At 32.8% G+C, this 20655-nt stretch overlaps 1 protein-coding gene and 1 long non-coding RNA gene across 3 annotated transcripts in view; one reads left to right on the top strand and one right to left on the bottom strand.

Annotated features, from left to right (window-relative positions):
* The window catches only part of LOC135839603 (uncharacterized), a 241553-nt gene that overhangs the window by 80585 nt on the left and 140313 nt on the right, over positions 1 to 20655 (bottom strand). Inside the window, exons 9-16 of the long non-coding RNA XR_010557623.1 lie at positions 20463 to 20633; positions 20050 to 20270; positions 16135 to 16284; positions 15840 to 15898; positions 14990 to 15085; positions 11026 to 11125; positions 2999 to 3139; positions 946 to 2041 (exon numbers count right to left, since the gene is read on the bottom strand). This is a non-coding gene — a long non-coding RNA (uncharacterized LOC135839603). The remainder of the gene's footprint in view (positions 1 to 945; positions 2042 to 2998; positions 3140 to 11025; positions 11126 to 14989; positions 15086 to 15839; positions 15899 to 16134; positions 16285 to 20049; positions 20271 to 20462; positions 20634 to 20655) is intronic.
* MESR3 (misexpression suppressor of ras 3) overlaps positions 1 to 20655 on the top strand; it is a 54398-nt gene that overhangs the window by 512 nt on the left and 33231 nt on the right. The window lies entirely within an intron of this gene.

The following is a 20655-nucleotide window of genomic DNA, read 5'->3' on the forward strand; positions in this document are numbered from 1 at the left end:
AGAAAAATATAAAATTATTAAACAAACAAAAGCTCGAACATTTACGACGAATCGATTAATATTTCATTTCATTTTCTATTTTTACAGTATACTTATTACTCCCACACGAGCCTTTTTCATTTCTTTACTCATCAACCCCCAACTCGAAGAAAATCTCTTAATCTTCCCACACTGCAAAATTCCAAGCTTCCATCCACCAAACACATCAAAAGAAATCGAAAGTTGACGACATGTACCTTACAGCAAATATTATACGCACGTCACAAACGAGGTTAACTCGAGCCGCGTTTCATCCCTTTTTGGGCATCTTTCGTTCCGGGAAACTGTGCTTTTCCAGGCCTTTTTCTCGTTATCGATTTTCTTCTCCAGTTCCCGGTTCATTCTACTCGTAAATTTACTCCTACTAGGTCGTTTACATCTGTACCTTTTCTCGTATTTACATCTCGGCGCGCGTGAAAATGCTCAAAATATTTACACCACCTCCACCTTCGCGTTCAGGAAGGTTCGTTCTTTTATTCGATTACATTTTTATTACACCGTGTGTGAATTTTAGCACTCGAATTAAATTTCCAGGCGTTAGGGCACGATTTTCATGATATCTACGAGCGTATTAATAATTGTAATTGTATTATTCGGAAACCGGCAGTCGCCTGGGTTTAGCTAATGGCGATATTTATAATTGATTGAACTTATGTAGACTCAGACTCATTCGGGGTTCGAGTTCGAGTTCTCGAGTACCATGTTCAATTGTACTTGTATAATATTGTTCAGTTCGCGAATATTTAATCGTCAGGCATACGAGCTGTGTTATGAAATTCCGACGTCGTTGGGGTCAATACCAGTGACCGTTTCGATTGTTTCAGCTCTACCATATCTATAGGATTTTTCTAAGGTATTTGAGCTAACTGCTAAACACCGAGTAAACGGTTGATTAAAAATATTTACCATTGTTTTGAGTGAATTTCTGCGAGATACAGTTGGCCTTCGGTATAAATACAATTCCATTTTCTGTTTCTGCAATCGAAAAAAAAATGTACATTTCATTAGATAGGTGCTAAAATTGAACAATAATAACCGTAATAAGAAGAAATATTATTTATTGAATCTGATTAAGAATTTCCCAAAGGGAAATTCCTCAAAATGAAAGGTTCCCAATTCAAAATTCAATTAAAAATCCATCAAAATGAAGGGAAATTACTAAAAAATAATAAAAAAAAACAGAAATGAAAGATGATAAATAGGAAAAAACACATTTTTCATCTCCTCCTCCTTCCCACTCGAACCGTTTAATTGATTGAACAAAAAAATTGAACTGAATTTGGGAGAAGCTGTTTTGAAGCACTTTACATAAAATGAATTTTGAGCTCAAATTAATGAAAATCTTCTAAAAATACTTCGAAATTAGAAAAAAATTGATTAAAGATATTTAAAATGACTCGAAAATTGTCAAATTTGCGCCAAAATTGCTAAAAATTGCCTATACAAAAAATTACTCCTGAAATACGCTTGAAAATTCGGGTAAAATGCTTTGAAAACAGCTGAACTGACATCAGTTATGCGGAAAGTGCTGTAAAAGTGGACCGAAGTCGACTCAAAATTATTAAAAATTTACAAATATTGTTCAAAACTTCATGAATATTGATAAATTTGCGTAAAAATTACTCAAAACGCTGCATAAACAATCTAAAGTTAGATAGAAATTTGCAGTAGTTGATTACTTATGGTTTTAGATTATCAATAATTAATTTTTTCATAAGTATTGCAGAATTGAGAACCCCTGATTCACACTTCGTTTTAAGAAAACCGCACCGTGGTCTTGTTTTTATAGGACTATTGGTGGTGGAGGGGAGAGGAGGGTGGAGGGAATAATTATTGTCCAAGAGATCAATTTCCTGGAGGGCTGAAGATGAGAAATGAAGAGCCTGAGATAAATAATCAATCATTCATCAACGATTTTTTTCATCTTCCTTCGGCTTTTCTTCTGCCTTAGGCCATTTGAAAGGCCAATACCACCCCGACATTAATGTACACGATCCGGAAACTGAAAAAAAAAATATAATTCACTGAAAAATTTTAATTTAAATTTTTATAAAAAAATAAATAGGTACCTAAACAGTAAAAAAAAATACGTAAATGTTTTCGAAACCCCTTGTATTTGCCATTTTGATAATTTTTCACCCAAAATTCCCCAAGAAAGAGGAATCTCGTCTTTTATGGAATTCAGAATCGAAAAATTTCATTGAGAAATATTTCCCAAACGCATTTAGAAGATTGAATTTGAAAAAAAATTCGAACTTTATTCGTTTATAAAAATTGAAACTCATTCAACAGTTTTATCCTCCCTCCTCATTTTGATTCAGAAATATCATGGAAGTGTTTCCAAAAATTTTTTAATTCAATCATTTTCAAGTAATCTCGGAAAATTTCAAGATTTTTTCAGATTTCAACTATTCAATAACAAGATAGAGCTCATTATTCTAGATCATGGTAAAGAATATCTTATAAATTTTATCTCTTTTAAAAACTCAATTTGATTTTTTTTAAAATTAAAAGAGGTTTTTCACCAGACAAATACATAGCTTCAAAATCCTTAAAAAATTTAGGTATGAAAAATCATTAAAAATTTATTATAGTCAATCTGATGATGAAAAAAGTTTTTTTTTTCAAAATTAAGCTCAAAAGCTCAAGAGGAAGTTCTTCCATAATTTGATGAGAAAATTTCTCAAAATAATTGAAATCTCATTTTCCAAAATTCAGTTGAAAAAAACTCTCAACTTGAATGGAAACTTCACACATAAAATCTACTTCAAATAAACAGTTTATGAGCCTATTAAAATCAAATGATTTCTTAAATAAAAAATCAAGCAAATATTTCCAAATTCAGTTTGAAGAATTACTAGAATTGTAGAAAATTCCAGGAAATGAGAGGGAACTCTTTTCCAAAAAAATGGCTGGAAAATACTGGAAAAAATAAAAGGAAATTTTCTCTTCAATTTACCTAAGACTAAGAACAACTCAAAATATTGAAACAAAATTATCTTCTGAACTCCAACTCGAAAAATGAACTCGATAATCTAAAATTCAGCTCGAAATTTCTTCAAAATTGAGAAATGTGATTTCCCACCATTTATAATCAATCCTGCCAACAGAAAAAAAAACAGATGTTAACAAAAAACTCTACAACCGCATGTACATGATAATGTATTATAATCTAGAACAAATCTGCAAAATGCAAAAAAAAAACTGCACCCAGAATGCAAATTAATCGGGCTTAAAACAGCTATAAATTGCCTCCGAGTAAGATTTTTCAATGCATATTATTTTGGTAGACAGGACGAACGACATAACGTTACATGCACGAATCGAAAATTACCATCGAGATTAACTAATTAACACGCGCCACCGTTTCGTTTAATTAGGATTTTTCGTATATACGTATACGTATAGGTAATTAATAAAGAGAAAAAATCTCTTAAATATCATCGCGTGCGTGTGATTAATACGTAAACAAACCACACAGAGCGTAGCGTACAATTAAAACGCATCATTTGACTGATTGTGAGCGGAGCCGAATCGGCAAAATAATATTTCGGCGAAGCGCGAAGCCTGGTGACACAATATTCCGAAAATTTTCAATTTCAACCCAGCTTGGGTAAAATTTTCTAATCGACACGTTCGCGTGCACTCGGAAATATAAGGGAAACGATTGGCGAATTTTTTTCCACTAATTCATTTTCGTGATTGGAAAATAATTAAAAATGGTAATTTCCGTTCTTTTTTTTTTAACGATACCGTTAATGCGTAGGTAGGTATATATTGGTAGGCACAGACAGGTAGGTATACAAGGTACTTTATGAGCATTTCCCGTGAAAATAATAAATTCGCAATTACTACGCTTGGGCGGATGAAAAGCGTCGCGCGACCATTATTTTTACCGCTTTTTTTTCTAGGTACCTTGTTCGTTATGCTTATGCAATTCGATTACGATCGATGTAATTGCTTGGGAATGTCCTTTGGAATTTTTCTTTTACTTTTTTTTTTTTTTAGTTTTAATTGTTACAATGACTCGACGATGATACCCTCTCGATGTTGTAGAATCGCAGTAAGGATCACGATATCGTGGATTTGATAAATACCAGATTTTTATCGAGCAGCGCTGTTCGATGGTCCGTGACGAGAAAATCATTTTTTTAATCAGTCTATAGATGAATGATGATAAGTGCCATTTTACTGAATCGATAGTCTCGAAGCGAAATACCCGACAGATCGTACTAATAAGCTAAGCAGATGAAGAATTGAGATAATTTTTTGAAAAAATGAAGCTAACGCCATATTATTAGAACGCTTTCTAAAAACTCTATTTTTTTTTTTTTTTAGAAAGAACTTTTCGAACAAAAGTCAACTTTGAAACTTTATTAGAAACTCTTGGATTCAGCACTAATACCGAGAGTAAAATTTTCAACTCGAACAGCTCCAGAACCACATTTTTCCTCCTCCACTTTCAAAAGAATTTTTTTTTTCAATAAAAAAATTAAATTTTTAGTAGGTACTAAAAACGTTGGCCTTCGGACTAAATATTTGACTTGTAATTGTTAAATGAACTCGGTATGCATGTATGTATTACTAAAATTTTAAATACATATGAAAATTGAAATTGATTTAGAATGTTTTTTAAACGGACATGACGTTAATCATCTTTCCGGCAATATAATCAACGGTAAAATTGCAGGGAATTTGAATAAATTGTGACTCAAATTACAATTGATGATACGTAATCGAAAACATTTCGACTTCAGTGAAAATTTCTAACCGTTAAAAAATGATTTACTCAGATAGGTACGTGTGATGATTCATAATTTTATAATCAAGTTCATAGAAATGAATTTCCAACATGGAACAACGTAAACGAAATTAAAAATGATGTTTCCTGAGAGTGTAATTTTCCAAAAATAATTAATCATTTATATTTGACGTTTCACATTCGGGGGCGGATTGAGTCTCTTTTGTGTGGGACTGAGAGAGGGGATAAGGAGACAAAACCATCATAAAAAATTTAAAAAATCTGACGAAAATTTCAGTATTTCACGATTAGATGTGGTTTTGAAACTTTCAAAATTTAGGAGGGTAAGTCAATTTGGTTCTTTGAGGAAGAAAAGAACATTTTTACAGATTTTTCCTTCAATTTTGTCTGAGTTAAATGTCAATCAGAAAAAATTGTTGGCTCTAGAGGTGACCCTAAAGGGCCTGGAGATGAGATAGGGGTCCTTAAAGAGGGGGCATTTTCGAAAAAAATCATGATTTTCTTCGATTTAGCCTCTACCTAGTCTGTTTTGGGAAAAATGGCCCAATCCAAAAACATAGTATTTGAGATTCTACGTCGACCTAGGTCGTTGCCATAAAAATTCAAGACCACTTTTGGGGTTCTACTGAGCGGTTGAAAATTTACAAGTCGCTTATTTCTCATCTGAATAAATTCGTATTTTGAAAATTTTTTCTTCTCAAATACTTATTTCACTTTAAAGATGTCATTTCTGAAACTGAGGAAATATTTTGTAAAGCACTGGTGCCAATTTTTTAGCCATCATAGCAAATTTCAAAAAACCACCAAAACTTGACAAATTTTTTGCTTATTACGAGTAATTTTCAATTGTTTTGGAATGGGCAATAATGATTGTCAAAATAGCCTATGAATTTACCATGAAATAAGAGATTTGCAAATTTTCAACCGTTCAGCAAAACCCTAAAAGTAGTGTTGGATTTTGAGGTCAATAGCGTAAATCGTGGCTGAATCTCGAATACTTTTATTTGGGACTGGGCCATTCTTCCTAAAACAAGTTGGGAAAGAGTCAGAGCAAAATCACATTTTTTTCGAAAATGCCCCCTCTGAGGATCCATATCTTCCACCTCCCCCCCCCCTAAGACACCTCCAGAGCTGAAAAAATTTATGAGTGACTTTCAACTCAAAATGAGTAAAATTTTCCACTGAATTTAGTCAAAATCTTACAAGTTTTTTTCTCGGTCCACTTCATTTGTGAAAACTTGAAGATTTTTATAAAAATGTTTGACCATGAGAATTCGATCAGATTTGAAAATCATCAAAGATTGTAATCTTTTTTCAGCGATGAACAAAAATATGATTTTTTCCAAACCCAAGGTCGTTGTAACATCCTTGTTGAAATCTTTCAAAAAATAACAAAAAAAAAAAATATATTTATGATAAATTTTTAATGAACACCTCAAGATACGTACATATTTTCAACAATGAAATTAGGGTTTTTTAAATCTCTACAGCCTCTCCCTCTTTCCATCTCTTCAGGGGGGGGGGGGCAATAACGCATAAAAAGTTTGAAATAATAATATTCAAAGAAGCAAAAAATCAATAATTGATCACCAATTTGATGTCAATTTTCCGAATATTTTTCAAGAGATTTGAAAACATTGACATTTTTATGTGTCTCAAAAATGAAAAATTGAAAAAAATGAAAAATTGTTGTTTCAATTCAGATTGATGTTCAGCAAAAAATCGTACAAACTTCATTTGGGTGTAGCCGGTTGGAGAGGGGCTGGAATTTTAGTAAAGGCACGAGCAATTATCCGAATCTCATCTGCAATTTTTCAATGATGGCAAAATACGACCTCATCCGAGTAAAAAAAATTACTCCCATCGGAACAATTTTCCTTGAATTTTCAATTTTTTTGGTTTTCATGAGGCTGCGAATAGTTTGTGGAAAAGTTTACAATCTACAGCAATGTCGTTAGTTTTTTCAAAGAACAGCTTCAATACGAATGCAAAAGACTTATTCCTTCTAGTATATAACTCTGCCTCCTTTTTAAAAACGCACTCCTCTCAATTGACAAGTTTTTGTTTCATAACAACATAAAACGGCAGAAAAATCATCAAAAAATACATTTTTGGCTTGACACTAAAATTTTAGGAAATTCAGAAGAAGGAAAAATGACCTTTTCCTCGAAAATTTGAAAAAATTTGTTCAAATTCTGGAAATCCAAGAATTTATTGATCGATCGAAGAAGACCGCAGGAAATTTATTCAGGACCAAACCGAGCAAGACGATAACAGTAGGAAAATTACCAAATTAAAATTTGTTCAAATTCTGGAAATCCAAGAATTTATTGATCGATCGAAGAAGACCACAGGAAATTTATTCAGGACCAAACCGAGCAAGACGATAACAGTAGGAAAATTACCAAATTGATAAGTTCTTATGCAGGAAAATTTGAAAAAATTGTGCACTAGAGACCAAAAAAAAAACTGAAAATTTTCATTTCCAGTGGAAAAATTCAAGTTCACAAAAGGTAATTCATAATCCAATCATTTTTTGGTGAATACCTTGCCAATTGCACAGAGGAGGAACAGGGGAAGCAATTTTCATAAATATTTCGGGAAATTCAGAAAAGAAGAAAAAATGACCTTTTCCTCGAAAATTTGAAAAAAATTGTTCAAATTTTGGAAATCCAAAAATCTATTGATCGATCGAAGAAGACCACAGGAAATTTATTCAGGACCAAACCGAGCAAGATGATAACAGTGGGAAAATTACCAAATTGATAAGTTTTTATGCAGGAAAATTGAAAAAATTATGCACTCACTTCCAATGGAAAAATCCAAATTCACAAAAGGTAATTCATAAAACCTATCAATTTTTAATGGATACCTACCTTGCAAATTGCACAGAGGACGAGGAACAGGGGAAGCAATTTTCATTTAGCTCTAGAACCCAAAAAGTCGTGCAATTATGCAATTCGCTCGCAAAAAATCATTCCAGCGCCACACACACGTTATACAGATACTTTTCCCTTTTCAAGACTCATCGAAGAAACTTCGCAGTAGGAAACAATCTCATTCAATCCATATCCATCATCACGATTTCTATAATACTCATCTCGCGATGCGGATAATACATCTCGCTAATATTAATCTATAAGAACGGAAATGAAATTTAAAATGAAATTACACAAAGTTTACAACTGCATAAGTACATATACTAGACAGACACTGTCATATTACAAACCTATTTCACCATGTACGGGGTGATTGTTATTCCAAATGACCAATAAAATTAGAACAATTCGCGAAAGTCGACGTTTTACCATTGTTTCACAGTATACACGACGAAGAAGAAAAAAAACCACCATTCTGGTCTACATTTATGGACATAGTATGGATGCACAAGTACATCTGTATTTATTTGTATACAGGAAGCACACATCACGAGACATGTTTCAGATACCTTAAAGATCCGACATACACACATGCCGAGCGATGCCGCGGACGCGGAGAAATTATTACGCTCATACATCAGAGCAAGCAATCGACAAAGACGACAAATTACAATGGTCAATTTTTACCTCATGAACGTAATTTAATTGCTAAATGTGCGCATTTTTCATTTAAAAAGAAAAAATAATAATAATATATACATTTTTAATTATGTTAATCGTGCGTCTGCACCAGAAGCAGAGAGAGAGACTTTCACTCGACGTGTGAGTTTTTTAATATGTACCATCGTCGGCATCGTACTGTATAAGATACAGCAGACGCAGGTACGAATATTATGAAAATTATCCATCCATCCAGCTAACCCGAGTTTTCTTATTTCAAAGGGTTAAGAAACTGGTTTCGTATTGCAGATTTATCCGTAGGTAGGTAGGTACTTAGTTACTTAGATGAGTGTCCAATGCCCATTACCAATTATCCATAATGCCAAGTCAATGTTGTTTTTCTCATTATTCAAATAAAGTAAGTAGTAATCGTCGCGTAAATGAACAAATATCGTACGTGTAAATAAGCATATATGGCATTAGTATTTAAAAGAATATTACGACTTATACAAACGTAAAATTCATTTTTTTTTCTCGTTCTTTCTCGCTCTGTCTTTTTTATACTCTTGAAAGGAGAGAACAAAAATACTGTTTTTCTCTTCTTTTTCTTTCTCTCCTTCAGAGCATATACGTCTTTGTTTTGCAATTACGTGTCAAAGCACCTAATCATCGATGGTTCATTGTGTTATTCTTCAGACTCGTAATGCTAATACTTGAAACAACGGATCGCCTCATTATGAAATTCATCTATCGTAAGTTCATTTTACGTAATAAAGAAACCAACGGTATAGGTTACACTACACTTTACACTCTGAGAGTTGGAAAAATCATTCAAATAGTATTTTTCTCGATTTTTGAATCGAACAATGGAAAGAGCTGAAGAGAGGTAGCCAAGTAAGCGAAAAATTTTAAAACAAATTTAACCAAGAGAAAAATGATGATAAACATGTTCAAGAAATATTCAATCATTATTTTGCTCATTTTTCAAACCGAAGAAGGAGGAGAGTGAAGGGAGGAGGCAAACTTGAAAAAAACTGATTCGGAGAGAAAAACACAACGATAAAAACATCCAAAAATTACTCATATAATTTTTTTTCAATTTGGAAGAGGATGAGTTATAATTTGATAAATTTGAAATCAATGACGATTAAAAATTAAATACCCGATTTTCAACAAAAAGAAATTCGTCATTTAAAAAAAATATATAAGTATATGATGTCTCAATCTGGAATACCTATACTCATTTTTTTCTGAAAAATTTATGCGCGAGTTTCATTTCTTTCTTGAATTAGAAATTACGCAGAAATAAGAAAAAGCTTCAATTCAATCGAAATCGTCTATTCAAGAAAAATCGAATTTTAAAAATAGGTAGCTATTCAATTTGCAGAGGTGTCTAGCGAATTCTCCGATTTCTCGAATTCATTATTTATGCAGCCCACTAACCAAAAACGAAGTCACAGGAACAGGTAAAGAAAAAAATGTCCATTAGAACTTCGAAAAAAAAAACACCAAAAAAGACTTTTTAGCATACGCATCCTTCTTTCCAATCACATTGAACAAAATTAAGTAAAATTAAGTACCTATGAAAAAAAATTGAAAAAGATTAGACTAAGTTCAAAAAAAAATATCAGAAATTAAATCTTACAAGAGGTTGAAATAACAAGTGAAATTGTATTTGTGTGAATGTATTGGAAGGGGGGGGGTGTTAAAATTCTATTTGGGGGTACAGTCGTACACGAATGCTCTTTAAAGTGTGGAGTCGTAAATTTGCGAGAAGTAAATTGATCAAGAACGAATTTCAATTTTTTTTTTTTAAATAAACATTTTCTTTCAGTCATGGAATGAAGTTTTTTTGCATTGGACAGTTGATTTTTTTCTCGTATTTCGACTTGAAACCTGGAAAGAGCTTCAGGAGGAAGTAGAAAAAAATCAAAATTTATCGCGTTGAATACCAAAAAAATACGATTTTTCTGCTTTCTTATTTCAAATGTGGAGCTCTTGTCAAAAAACTGGAAAGGGGCTTTGCTAAGAGTTGACACAGAAAAATGCGTTCACATTTTGAACAAAATATCGGCCTCAAATTGAGTCAGATAGCTCCACTCGGTCTCATTTTTGGATTTTTGTAGAAAATCTGCTCTTTCAGATTAAAAGGTTCAAAAATTGTTCAGCATATTAGCAGTAAACTTTTCATCATGTAGGTGCATTTGCTAAAAAATTAATCAAAAAAGAAGAAATTGAAGTAAAAATTTTAAAAATGATTTTTTAATTGAACGAAAAAAATCAATTTCGAATTTTTTGCACAACACAATAAAATTGTACTAAATTAAGAAAAGTCAATTTTTGAGGTTTGTGTATATTTTTGTAAATTAATTCACACCCCTTCAATTTGCATCGTTGGATTTGAGACAGTTTCTTCGAATGCAAGACAGGAGAAGAGAGAGGCGGAAGGTAGAAGGGCCACAGAATTATTCTTAATCTTAGTAAATGGTTTCGTTCTAAGCTTTTTTTTATAAAAATGAACAAAAAAATTTTATTATGACCTGCTGAAACATTGCAGATAGTTTTTTTCAACTTTTTCAATTTTTGAATATTTTTGAAATACAGCACAATTTTTGAAACCAGAGTTTTCATTCCTTCGCAAATTTTTTTAGCTTTTTAATTTCTAAAAAATTAAGATTGACTCACTCTATTCCATTCATCTGATCGCAAATCGGCACACAATAATCCAACGCCAAGTCGATTTATGCTACGTAGATTGGAGGCGCTGAGGGGTGGATTTTCCTCCCTGAAACAAGAATTCACACATGTTAATTAATTGGTAGTAAAAATCATAAAAATTACTTCTAATAGTCTTAAAAAATTCACAATGTGTTCAGTCAGGAAGGCAGAGTGAGGGAAGATGAAATAAAGGGATCAAAAAATGACTCGAATGTCCCCGTAAGTACATAAGGAAGGCGATGGAATTTCTCATAATTCATCATCACCATACAAGAGTCTCCCTCCTTTCACTTAAAAAAAATACTTTCTTTCAAACCTTCAATTTACAATTTTATTCAAATATTTTCATACTTTTGTGAGAAAAATAGTGTTGAAACCCCCCCCCCCCTCAACTTCACTGTTGAAAAAGATTCAATATATCACATAAAAAGATTACAAAAGAAATAGGTAGGTACTTAATTAAAATTAATAAAATGTAAATTCAACTTGAATAATAAAAATATTTTCAAGATTCTCACAAAAGGATCAAGCAATTTGAGAAAATTTCAAATGTTCTGTGAATGATTGAGAAATGGTGCAGCTAAAAATCAATCCTTCCCTCTTCTTATTGCTCTTCCATTTTTCTGAAACCAAGAGCACTCATCTTCATAAATACATCCAAATTGAAATTTCTACTAAACGCAGCACAATTTGTCAAAGAGATGAGCATTATTTTTTTAAAAAAAAAACAAACATATTAACCATTACTAGATTTCAGTTTTGCTACTCTTTCTGCAAAAACTATGTCATTTTGTTAAATTGTATCTCAGCTTCGAACCAAAGAACACTTTTGATCTTTTATTTCAACCACGATACCGAAAATGGATCTGGTCCAGTTTCACAACAACATATCTACCTATTAAGTAATCAAAATTGAACCAAACGACCTGAAAGTTCAAACACATTGAAAGGGTCATTTTAAAATACCTTGTAGGTACGTCTGTCGTCTACGTATACCTACACATATAAGTACCTACCTCTACGATCATAAGGCAAATATATCAATTTCACTGTCGGCTCTGCCCCTTCCTTTTAGCACATACCATGTAATAGCACCCATTCGATAATCTGATGATCGAAATTGAAGGCTACACCATACCTAACATGAGAATCGATAAGCAATAACCGTGTCAATAATCATCATCGCTAATTGGAGATTATTTCACATACGAACATCGTACATACTACATACATAAATCAACTCCTCAACCACACATTATACACGTCTTCTAAAAGTTCGCACTTCGCACCTTCAATAATTATGCACTTCCAGTTCCATCGTCAAACTCAAATCGTTCATAAATGGTGGAAAAATTACGAAATGGGTTACATTTTCGATAATAAATCTCGTAGCGCGACGACCAACAGTTAATTTGAAAACAAAAATAAATTGATACTCGTACTCGTACATTCGCGTGCCATATGCCTAATTTCCACGTGACTGCGCAGGACGCGTCATTACGTCATGATTCGACATACATATGAAACGAATCAAATAAGATTACATGTAAATAAGCGCCAAAAACCAATACCAACACGTCAGCGTGGAGTGCAAATGGAATTCGGTTCAATTTATGTAGGTAGGTACCGAATATAAGGCTTTATTTTGCCGAGATAACCCGTATAATATAAAGAGAGATGTCGGTGAAGATAAATGGACAAAGTAGAGAAGCAAAACAAATTACACGATTATCTTTCGGAACACAAGAGGTAGCTAGGTACGTATATAGAGCAAAGGTATCTCTATCTACACCTCGTAGATAGGTATCGTATACATTGTAATACCAACGTAGAGTAAAAAGAGCATAAACAATACTTGTGCGAGGGTAGACGTATTTTTACAACTCTGCCGAGGATTAATGCATAAATAATCAAAGCAGGAAGAAGGGTAATGCCCTGGAGAGGATTTTTTCTAAAAAAAAAACAAAACTAAAAGGATATACGACGACGCGACGCTTTTTTCCAATTCAATACACATCTGCATAATATAGGTAAATTCTAGAATAAATTATGATGCATGTCGACTGAAAGGTAGTTCGATAAGGCGTACATATTCATAAAGGAACGATCGGCTTACGAAATAGATGAACCATGTAACATACACATCTCGTAAAACACATACCGCAATCACTGCACCAACATTCTGCGATACCTGAAAAAGCTAAACCGTGTACGTGAACACGACGACTACATTGCAAAATATATAAAACGATTCATTTGAACAATGTAATCGATTACACTCGGTCATAATTCTCTGCTCGCAGAAGTTGATTAAACTCAACAGAGTAGCGAGTTTCAAAGCTGCACACATCAGCATCCAAAAACACAACATAGTCCAGTGAAAGTGATAACTTTGGGTTAGGTGAAGTTCTTATAATATACTTCGGCGAAGACGAGTTAAAACCAAGGAGCGTCCGTATCCCATTACCTAATTTTCGCACCGGCAGTGGGTAATTTATCATTTGTACACGGTCATTAATGAATTGTACCATGACCATAATACGCGATTTCTTCGTCCATCGTCCGTATATACCAGAAGAGACTATATCGGAGCATAAAATTCGCCGTCTCGTACGCGATTATCAGCGAACCATCGTATCTCATCGTCGTATTTGCATGAAGTAGGTTTTTCTCGACGTATTGGTATCGTTATTCGTACTTCGGGAAGTAGAACAAATATTCGGCCAAATGGTTGGTATTTTTTTTGGAGACGATGTGTGATTGATGACAGCCTTCGGGTATCTTCGTCAGATGCAATTCATAACGCGATAATAATTAATCTACGAAATCGATATTCCACCATCTGTACACAGTGTTTAGCTTTTTTTCATACCTTGGGTGTATATTGGAAAGTACCACTGGGTATATTTCGAAGAGACACGTACAAAAGTACAAACACATAAGGGTCATAAACGATGCGTTTATGGACGATGTCATTGAAACCGAAAGTATTGAACTTTCACTACGAATAATCTATCGTCGAGTCGTGTATATAAACATATTATTGTACATACAGTACACGAAACGTATTAGGCAGATGTACACGCTGCAAAATTCACCTATACCGTGTGTGCGTTGCATATATTCGTTTACCCGAGAATAACGAATCGTCTAATGAAAAATTTATAGAAAAATTCATTTTCAATTTCACTTTTGTACGCCGACCTCTGCGCGATTGTAATAAATCGTCGAATGAAAATTAGCATATAAAATCGATGTACGAGTATTTATAACTGAAACAATACGAACATTATAAATAATACACATCCCCACCTCCGTGACCTCCACAAATACACAGAAGGAAGTAATTAAAAAATTGACGAAACTGCAAATCGTGAGAAAAAAGTGTAAAACTGCGTAATAAAAAAAGTACCTCAAATTGTAACCTAAAATACTTGCGGACAATGAAATGAAGATACCCTTGAAGATGGTTTGCGCGAATAAGTAAATAATATTTACCTACTCGTGTGTTATGGTCGCGGTCGAAGACGATAGTTTGACAAATTCTAAATTCTACTCGTAATATAAGGCTTAAAACCGAAGAAACTGATTAGTTAAGTTCGTCTTTGTCATATTTATGGCGCCATTTATGGGAGTATACTTGAGAAAACCCGAACAATCGTAGTAGAAAAAGTTGTAAGAAGTAAAATATTTAGAAATATGTCACTAAGTGGTATGTCGTAATCGCGTGACATCACTGTTGTTTAAACGTACCTACACGTATTATGACGACGTTTTTACAGTACCTACATTGCTAAATCTCGAACATAAAAATGTGTTTTATCCGATTGTCAACTTGTACCATACCATACCTCTGCAATACACAACAAGTGTTTTACAAGTCGAAATACACCGCAAAGCAAAAGCCAATGTGTTGGAAGAGAATAATTACTTGAACTTAGTCTCGTGTTTCCTACAATAAATCATATCCAACGAAAGAAAATCCACTCCATTCGATCAACAACAACTACTTTGTAAATAAGGCGATCTGAAACATAAATATACATCTTTATCATTATTATATAAAGGAGAATCTGCTTAATAATAAATTTCACCGACACATTACACACGTACCTAGCACTTGATATAGCAGTGCATTTCAAGGTGAAAAATACACCTAAAATTATGACATCAATGCCAAAAAATAGAGTATATAACTCAGGCCCAGTAATCATGATTCATGATTCATCGTATAGTCGTACTATTGTCATTCAAAGGAAAACGAAATTACCAGCACGTTTTTTTTTCTACACTTCTTCTAATGTATATCATTTGAAATCACAACACAATTCACAATCCTTTAATGGTGCTCGGCGCTCGCAAATGAAAGTAAAACGTGTCCGAAGTGTGTGATCACATGGATGGATGCATGTGTTCACCATCCATAGTTACTTATTTAATGGGTAAATCAAACTACGATGCTGATATACCAATTTTCGACACGATATGGTAGTTTTTTGAGCACTCGACAAATGTAGATGGTTTGATTGTTGTTTTTTCAACGTTGAGTGATAGATGAAAGTTCACTATATTGGACTAGAGTATTTATTACGGTCGCGGTCTACGTTTACTTATGTATTCAATTTCGTATAATTAATACGATGGGCGAATCAGTATTACAGATTGAATAAAATCAAGTAGGTAGGTAGGTATACAGCATGAAAATATGTACCTACCTTACAAGAACAAGATCTCGTTAGTAGTTGATAAACTAACACAGTTTTATGTAGATGGTGAATTACCTGATTTGAATAGGTATCGCGAACTGTTCATCTATAGATGGTCTGACTTTGATTACAATCTGCAACATTGTACTTACATTACATGTTTACAAATTACTCGAATTGAAAAATAATTAATTATACATTACAAACGAAGGTAAATTATGTTTTCTCTAATAAATAAATTAAAAATTTCGATAGAATCTCTTGGTCTTATCAATTAAAAATCACGTGGTACTCTTTGATAGGTACCTAAACAAAGGAGGTGCTGAGCAATATACGTACAACACCTGATTGCAAAACACGAATTACTTACTTTTTTCCTCAAAAGCTTGCGCAGACGCAGTTGCATATCACTCAGCAATCGAATCATTATTGTGATCGATGGATTGTAGATTGATGGTGAAAAACTTGCTGACAGACTGACATTATAGCTTTTTTTCTTTCATTGGAAAGTTTCTTATTTCTGAAACAGTAAAAACAAAGAGAAGAACAGGAGGTTACAACTTTGAAATCCTTACTCAATTTTTTCTTTAAAAACGAAAGCTCTCGAAGAAGTAACTAAAAACTTGAAAAGTAATCAAAAAAATTACGAAACGTGAGTAAAATATTTTAATTTTCAACGCAGGAAAAATTACAAAAAAAAACTTGATCGAGAATCGAGATTCCAGACCTCATCAATCTTCGCAAAAAGCTGGACTTTTGGAAACTATTGACAGATAAAAAAAAAGTAACACTTGGTGGCAATTTTTGCAAAAAAAAATTACATTAATTCGAAATTTTTAGGCGAAAAAAGGGGGACTCTCTCATTTACGTATGCCTGTTTTCAGCAAAAAAAAAAATTGTGAGAATTTTAGGACAAGTGACAACTTTAGAGTAAATAAGGGAGGGTTTTTTTTTATTTCTGGCAAAATAGCGAGATTGGGGAAATTTTGGAAAAACAGTGAGATTTTTTGATTTTTGGCATAAAGCATAACGTTGACAATATTCTAGCAAAAGCCATGGTTTTTAGGAGTTGTGGACAATACCATAATTCCTCGTGAGCAATTTTTCCCGCCAAAGCCAATTCTTCTCCCAGGTCACTTTTTCCATGAAAAATTCATACCCAGGTTTTTGTAAAGGCTTTTTCAATTTACTGTTGAAAATCAGGAAAGCAAGGCATAACATTTTTGGAAAATTTTCGTCTTCAAATATTTAAGAAAAAAAACGAGTTTTTATTTTTTTTTTTGAAAAAAAAATACTTATCTACATTTTTGTTTTTTAAAAATTACAACAGAGGAAAGAAAGTAAACGAATGTGTTTCCGCCAAATCGAAGCAAGGGCGGACAATTTAATGAAAATTTTTGTATTTTTTTCATCTGCTAAAGACTTGGAGCATGTAGCTATTAGGAATTTTTGGAAAGAAAGTGAAACTTTTTTGGAATTTTTAGAAATAAGCGAGATTTTTTTGCAAATGCTCGGAGTAATTTTAGGTAAAAAAAAAAAAAAAAAAAAAAAACTTTGGAAATGCAGTAAGTAAAAAACAAAAGTTTTTGAGAAACAATGGAGAATTTTTAGCAGTTTTTGAAAAAATGTAAGAGTTTGACAATTTGAATTTTATTCCTTACTTCTGACAAAAAAGTAAAAACGAGACTTCTGGCTGATTTTTGGGAAAAGTGAAATCATTTGATAATTTTATTGCTGGAAATTTTCGGTAAAAAGACAAAAGAGGAACTTCTCAGCAGTTTTGGGCGAAAATGAAGACTTTGAAAGTTTTAGCAAAAACTAGGTCTTTGAACCAAATTAATTGAAAAAGTGAGACTTTTTTTTTAAATTTCGAAGACAGACCCCTTTTTGCAATTTTTTGGTGAAAAACGACACTTTTTATCAATTTTTAGCAAGAAGTAAGACTTTGAAAATTTCAGAAAAAGACGGAGCTTTTTTTCAATAATTTCTGGAAAAAAAGCAAGACGTTTGAGCAATTTTTTTTAAATGACTTTTTGAAAGACCCGTGATTTTCCGGTAATTTTGACTGAAAAAACTTTTTGCTATTTTTGGCGGAAAATATCTCTAATTGCATCAATTTTACTTAGGTGAAGGCAGAGCTCTTTAGCCTTTTTCTGCAAAAATAAAAGGCTTATTGAAAATTTGGTCAGAAGTGAAAATTTATGACAAGAAGCAGGTCTTTTTGGAAATTATTTTGTCAAAAAAGTGATACTTTTTTGACTTTTGGGCCATTTTACACAAAAAAAATGAGACATTTTGGACTTTTTTGTAAAAAAGCGACAACTTCTAGTAATTTTTAAAACAAAACGAGGTATAATCAATCTTTTTTTCTCTCTCAAAAAGTTAACCCAAGATCTGAAAAAATTAAATTTTTCAACATTTTTGAAAAAAGTAACTTGAGTGACTAAAATTTGAAAAAAGTATAACCATTAGTAACTTAGTAACTTGAAAAGTAACTGAGTAAGAGCCCTGTACTTTTGAGCAAGGCATTAGCTGTAAAATAATTTGAATTATTCCATCCCATTGAAAAATTAAACAAAATATAAAATTCTATGCTTTCTATAGACTATATAATTAAACAATCTGCCAAACTGGTTGTTATTACAACTCTTGTATCATCATTACGAATCATTTTTTTTTCAACCCAAACATCAAAATGGCACCTTGAAAACTAAACGAAAATAATTACAATTCATCGCCATTCGCCTGCACTCTAGTAATTAGAGCATTCTGAAAAATCTTACCAATAACTTGCTCACTTGCAAGTTGCTTATGTACCTACCTAACAAACAGTAACAAGCATCCAAATAGGTAGTTATAGAAATTACAGCAGGAACAGCAGCCGTAGATATTACGATTGCATAAGAATTAAGAATAGAATACCGTTCGCGATCCCATTCGATCGTTTAAAAATGTCAGCATCTCAGCGGTATAATATAATTTAATTTTAACTATACGAGTACATTACAATGGGGGTTCTGAATCTTACGTTGGCATTCACTTTGCATTGTTTCTCAACCACTTAATTGGTTAAACCTGCAAATTGGTACACAAAATGCACCAGCTTAAGTATATAGCTTCATTTTAGAAGAAAAAAACCATCTATAATAATATCCGTGTAAGGAATGGAATTTTAGCACATATTATAATGCCAGTTTTTATCACGAGATATTTCTCACATTTAATAAAATACTTTCCGTTTTAATTGATAATTGCGATTGTTCGACATGTGGGCGGTATTTCCGCTTGTCGTGTAGGTAATCACTAATCTTGTGAAAATATTATAGGTCAATTTATTTAACTCGATGAAATACTTAATGCTAATGAATCTTCTTATCATTATATGTAGGTACATACTCTCTACTCTGTATCCACCATCGGAGGTAGGTACTTCCGAATTTATGTACGTACCTATCGTCATCAAAAGTAAGGAGAATCTTGATTCAATATCGCTACCATTTAAAATTATCATTTTCTCGAATAACAGGAGTTTTGGGCGCTGACGTATCCGCACAGACATTATAACTTGGTTATTTGCTAACAATAGAAATTCATTTTACTTTTCTTTCTACTCAATTAGTTACATTCTTTAATCCATACTTCGGGCGTATTTTCGCTTATAGTATCTATATAGTACCTATACCAACGACGAATCGTGTGCAATTATGTACATGGCCGCGATCGGATTCTAAGCGATTGGAAAGAGAGAAGGTAGAATGTAACGAGTTAATTAATATATAGTCATGTAGAGAGATTGAAAAATGAACTTTAGAAATCAAAGTTGAGTTGAAATTTTATACAACACGTAATGCGATTTAAATTACAGGCACGTCTGGTCGTTGCAAGTTCATCTCTTGACTGTAGTAAAAGTATAGGTACCTACTCTTAAAGACGACCATTTTTTCCCTGTTCAATGAAAACTTTAAAAAACATATGCAAAGGTGTCTGAATACCAGATGTATCAAAAAAACAAAAACATCCGAATAGAGGTCATTCGTTTCATCGACATTAGTTAATAGTAACCTTTATGGTAGGAAATTAGTAAACTGTACGTACGACAATTATTATACTACATCTCACACCCATTTCCCATCTGCAACACTATATACTCTACATAGAACCGTACACAATACACGACGAAATTTTCTAAAGAAGGATTCACCTTTTAACATTCGTTTTAATAAGAAATGCGGCCTTCGTAAGCTCTACGTTGCCCATGAATATAAAACTTAAATAAACCTTGTACCTTAATACACGTCGTCGTCGGGTTATTTGTCCAAGGTTTTTCTGCCAGTCTCGAGATATTTGTTCCGGTGCTAATGGTTGAAATTATTCTGCACATGATTTTTTTCATCTCCTTTTTCCGTATCTGCAGTTGCAATAATTATTCGGAACTAATTCCGTACATGAATTTATAATATATCAGGCTATAGATGATTCGTCAATGGAAATCTTCACTCAAGATACCTATACAGATAATTGGTATTCTTATACTATAAAAGTAGGTACTCTGGGCTTTCATTTGCCAACTGAACGAAATATTATAAAAATAGATATCACGGAGCGATGATTTTTCATATTAAACATTTCGAATTCGAAGTCGAACGTGTGTTTACGTAAGTAATATATTTTTATCAAAGAATCATTTCGTATACTTACTTATATACCTTGAAATGAACGCGTTTTTATGGTCCAACATTATTTATACGTTCAATAATACGACGCAATTATCCGCTGTTGTTGGATCCGTGGAAAGCGTATTCGTATTTCGTAGGCACCATTAACTAAAAACGTGGTGATATTGTGGACACAGGCAGGCAGTTTTCCTCGCTACACAAACAAACGCACAAAA

This window comes from Planococcus citri, chromosome 3 (assembly GCF_950023065.1).
Source record: "Planococcus citri chromosome 3, ihPlaCitr1.1, whole genome shotgun sequence".
Classification (NCBI taxonomy): Eukaryota; Metazoa; Arthropoda; class Insecta; order Hemiptera; family Pseudococcidae; genus Planococcus; species Planococcus citri.